Genomic DNA, 5637 nt, shown 5'->3' with positions numbered 1-5637 from the left:
GGGGGCCGCCCGCCCAGCCCCTGTCCCGCCGGGGCTGCAGCCGTTCCCCCGCCGCCGCCCGCTGTCTTTTGTCGGTGCCGCGGCCGCTCGGTGCTGCAGCCCCGTCGCTCCGGCCGCAGGGGGAGGCTCTCCCCTCTGTGGGACACTCGGGGGCGGGGGGCGAGGAAGCAATGCCGGAGAAGCGGTCGTTTGTCAGAGCATCTTCCCCCCCAAAACAGGCTCTAAAGCTGCCAACTTGCCTGGATCTGTCCTCCCACGGCTTGCAGATGCTCAGGCAAACACCACAACATCGGCCATGGCAAGTATTAAAAAAGGAAGCAAGAGGAGTGGTAGCACGGGACAGCTTTGCTTTTCTCCACAGGAAAAAACAGGTGTTGAAACAGCAAGTTACTTTTCCCTCCTTAGCCACTTTTCAATTTGAGAGCCTGTGGATTAAGGATGATGTCCCTAGACCACCCTCGATCTGTCACACCACTCCTTTGGTCACACCAGCAAAAAAAAGAAAAGGTTCACTATTCCTTTTGTTTCCATCAGGGAACAGCTCTGGTACGAATGGAAAGGCAAAGGGGATGTGAAGGACCCAGCAGGCCAGAGTCTCCCGAACCAAGGCTCAGGCAGGATCTCATGCACAGGAAAGATGAGGCTTATCCATGAGCCATGGCAAGTTTTCCACTCCTCGGTGAAGGAAATACTTCAGGGGAACAGGTACTTCACTGCTCTCCAACACAAAATGAGGGCTGGCATTGCCCTCCTGTTGCCTCCTCCTTGGAGCAGAGAGCAGCTTCCTGGGGAACTGGAGGTTATCTTCACCTTGCTTCATCCCCAAAGAGACAGGCCCACTGCTATAACCTCTGGTTTGGTCGCTGGTTACAGGCCAGAGCCCCAGCGCTTCTTACCGGAGTGATCAGGCATTTGGGATTTTCTCTGGGGATCCTCAGCCAAATTTTTATGCAACAGAGGCTTAGCCCTCCTCAAGCCCCCTACTTCAAATCGCATCACTTACAAAAGAGAAAATACCTTACAGATATGGCTTATGGTGCCAGTAGGAACCCTGTGGATTAGCCACCAGCCATGCATAATTATATAATTAACAGCATCTTTTCAAATCCAGATGTTAGTACTTGGAAAGTTTGAAGCTTTTGCTACTAGTAAATAAAAACAGGGTAAGGAAGGGGAACTTTTCTCATTTTTAACTGGTGAATTATTTTTAAGGGACTGGGAAAAAAGAAAACATTAAAACCCCTCATCATGATAAAGGGTCTCACCTGTTTGGTGGTGGTCACAGCAGCTGGTCCAGGGCTGGAACACCATGCTGCAGCCAGGTTATCAAAGACTCCACTGAGTCCCGGCACAGAGGTTCCCGTCTCCCTCCTGCGAGGATGAGCACTGGTCCTCCTCTGTGCCGACACCTGTAGATTCTCCCCCCTGTCCTTTCCCAAAGCTGTCAAGGGAGTGTCTGGATGGTCTTTGTTGAAATAGGTGTTAGAGGTGCTTCACTCCCACAGTTCTGATTTCCCTCCCTGCCCAAAGGAAGGCAGAGGAATTCAACTGAACTCCCTGGCAGAAACAGGGATTTCCACATGGGATCTTTTACTTGGAGGCATCCTTTGTTTGCTTCCTTAATGCCAGTCAGCTTTAATCCCCAAATCACCGGTGTCCATTTCAAGTAAATCCGGAAAGGAAACCAAGATGAAACCAAAGAAGAAGAATCACCAGGAGGAGGAGACTCAACGCCTTACTGCATGGGAGGGTTTCAGAGAAATAAGGGGAGAGGTGCAACATTTCTGCAGTGCAATTTCCTCATACCTTAGGCACTAACGAGACTCCTCTCTTCCTCCCCCCCCAAACCACTCTATCCACCTCAGGCCCGGAAACCCCAACAGAACGGGCATGAGGGGAATTACACAGCAATGGCTTTGCTCCTCCAGCCAACGCAGGTACCCAGCTGCAGCAAGAGGCATCCACCCAGCTTGTGCTTCGCCACTGCCTTCCAACCGTTGTGAGCGTTACTGTCTGCCACGCGCTTCATATGACACATCAAAGTCTTTTCTGAATAAGGCAATTCAGGCTCTTGAAAGGCAGTCTGCAACCCAACATCATCTGCTTCCACACCTTAAGTCTTGCACTCCTATCACTTTCAGACTGCCAGGATGCAAAACAAAGTTTAAAAGGTATACTTACAACTATTTTTCCTCTGCTATAAAGGGAGGGGGAAAATCCTCCATATTTTAGTGGAAAAATGGCTTCATCAGAGATGGCTAAATTGAAAATTCACTTTGTGCCTCAAACATAGACTCTAGAAGATCCTTTTGCTTGCTTTTGTGTACTAACTTTTTTACATTTAATGTACAAATTGCAGTGGGAAAAATCACTTTGAAATATTTACTATTACATAGGAAACACTGAGAAAGTTTTGTTTGGACTGTTAGCTGCTATAGAATAGTTTCATGATAAACCCCATGATTTATTTTTGAGAGTTACGTAGAGATACATTAAAAAAAAGAATGCAGCCTTTGTTTTGTAGTGCAGTGAGCCACAGCACAAAAACTTCCCGGGTAAGACACGTCAGCTAGTTTGCATTACACTGAAACTCGTGTATGATTCTACGGTATTATATGGAAAGGTATTTTATGTGCTAGGCATCATTACCATTTCCATCCTGCCCTCACAGCTAACGCAATGGGGAAAGAGCAGGAAAGGCAATTGGAAGGGTAAGCTCTTGCCTGCCCGAGGAACAGCCTGGTTTAGCAAGCAGGCAAAATGCATTTTTGACTGAAGTGAAGCCAATGCTGACCACACACACGCTCACCTTTGAGTACAATTTACGTTCTACTGAACTTTTTTCAATTACTCAATCTCTACCGTAGATTAAGAAACAAATGCAGCTTTAACAAGCTTCCAGGTCAGCTGGGACTGCTGGAACAAGTACAGGTTCATGAATTCAAAACATGTTAAGGAGGTCAAGGAGGATAAAATCTCCGGATAGGGATTTTTGGAGGCCATAATTTGCAAGAAAAGTATCTGAAAAGCAATGCCGCTTGGTTTAATTTGGTGCACTGAAAGAAATAATGGACAGAAAACACATTTGTGAAGGATGGTTTCACAGTATCCAAAAGGGCAATTCCAGTAATAATAATAAAAAAAAAATAATGCCTTTGTATTCCCATATCTGACCCATTCGAACACTACCATTCTTTTCAGCAAATTACAGCTTCCATTGTAGAGCTGTAAGTGACCAGCTCTCTGGAATATAGTGTAATTTACTTTTTCAGGTTTTTTTAACAAAGACTAGGGACAGAACAGACAAAATCTGAAGGAAGACGGGCACCAGCAAGACAATGCATGAAACTGCGTGCAAATGAAACCACCTCAAAACATAGAACTTTTGAACTAAGTACCACTTTCTTCCAGTAGAAGAAACAACGTAAATGACTAAAACAAATTTATACTTTATAAATGTTCACTTTTATTCAAAAATTATTGCATACACATTTACAGATTTACTTAAGCAGCATATTGAGTGAACTGCAAATATTTACTGTAGCCTTTTTATCCTTGTAGGGTTGCTACTGACGTCTATCACTTTATTTCCTCTCAATACCTTTGTTTTAATAATTTGGAAGCCTATTAGTTTAGTAACAGTTTTCTAATGAACAACGACTGTAAACATAATAAAACCATCATGCTGTTTTCCCTTTGAAGTTACTGTTTTTCTCCAATGAAGTAATGACTCATTTTTTACAACTGGACTGAATCATGCTTTATACACAGGTAGTACTTATGACTAGCTAAGAGAATATATGTTTGGAAGGATAAAGCGTTCACTTATGATACCTTTAATTCAAATGAATAAAACCACAGAAGAGGTGGGAACAATTCATTGTATAGTCCTCACTAGGAAGCAAGAGTCTAGGAAATTTATAGTGGTAGCACAGATTGAGATTTAGGAACAACTAACAGACCGTTTTGGTGACAGTTACAAAATACTTGTTTTCATCATTTTATCTGATATTAATAATGTCTCATTTTGTCAGCACTAAACTAACAGTCTCCCCAAAATAAAGGAAAATATTAATGTCTGTATACAAAATGCCTGAACAAGCAGAGTAATATTTATATGGCTTCTGCAGAGGAAATACAGACAGTTATTGGGCCAGAATTTCCACCTTGATATTGTCCCAGCAAGTATGATACGGATTTTTAAGTCTCTGCTTAATCAGGTGAAGCAGTTTAGGAGTATCCTAATTTGAACATGCTAGTCATATTGTGTGGGAAGGGAGATCGGGAGGTGATAAGTGGGAGTCAGAAGAAAGACAGAGCACACTGCATTCAACGTGGTATTCCTTCACAGCAGGAGACAGACCTTCCAGTGTGGAAGGGCAACACAAACCACAGTCAAATTGATAACAGTCAAATTAACTTAATCCAGGCAGGACTCCGCTGCCCGAAGTGAGGACTTAACAGCCCTGAAGCCAATCGAGGTATCCCTCCGCCACCTGGCCCCGCTTCCTCCTTGCCAGGATTGCACCACCGCAAGAGAGATGCGGAGCGGCTCACAGCACTCTCATCTTCAAATTTATTCCCCACACCAAGATCTGTGATTTCCTACTAGTCAGTCCTTTCAACCGATGGATTAATTAGGAAGAGACGTTGGAAATTGTAATAATAAAGTCTGTCATTAATCGGACAAAGTGATGGCGGTTTGGTGGATCACCACCAACGTCAGCATTTACTGTCACTCTATAACAGTAACAATTATTACTTTTCTGTATTGCCCAAGGGGGAAAGCTGTTCCCCAGTATGTGACAGCGCTGACTTCAAGTGATGCACAGCAGGTTACCCAGCCGCACTCCATGCACAGCACAAACACAGCTGACAGGAGCTCAGCTGCATCGGTCCATTTAATTTTCAAATAAAGATTGAGAGAAGGAAAAGAGAGATGGACTTGAAAAGGAGGTAATTTCCATCTTGGAACAAAGATTATCTCGTCTCATAATTAAACGTTATATTGCAATTTGATTAATTCTATTTTACAGGAAATAAATTAATTCTTCACCCAATGTATTAACTAGACAGGAAATGTTATCAGTCACAGACAAAGCTATTAGTCTGGTATTACTCAAAACATTTGCTAATCTGTGCCATATAGCTAAGCCTCTGAGAGATAACTGTCACTAATTTCTACTCTTTGACTTTAAAAAAAAAAACCTCACTCAAGAAGCCAGTTCTTGTTTATAACATGTTTTTATACCACTCAGTGTTAAGAACATATGTATTAAACACCTGTTACTCTATCAGTGATTTTAAATCAGGAACATTTTTAATCTGGAAGTCCAACAGCATTTGTCCAAGTGCTTTGCCCTGTAAGAAAAACACCAAACCAACATTTCGTTTTACTACCTAAATACACCACCTTTGTACATTAAGTTTTGAAAAATGGTTTAATAAAGTATTTTTCCTATAATCACTTTAAGAATTCAGTACATTTTGTAAGTTTTATGAGTATTTTTCTCTAACATATACTTATATGTAAGTTTTGGGTGAGTTTTATCAAGCCTTGGATTGCAGGTTATCCAAAGTTATATTTACCTTTTCCATTTATTTGGCTCTCTCACTCGTGAATCAATATAACCAAGG

The sequence above is a fragment of the Charadrius vociferus genome, unplaced genomic scaffold, assembly GCF_000708025.1.
Source record: "Charadrius vociferus isolate BGI_N301 unplaced genomic scaffold, ASM70802v2 scaffold59, whole genome shotgun sequence".
Lineage (NCBI taxonomy): Eukaryota > Metazoa > Chordata > Aves > Charadriiformes > Charadriidae > Charadrius > Charadrius vociferus.
Note: the sequence above shows the minus strand (reverse complement) of the source record.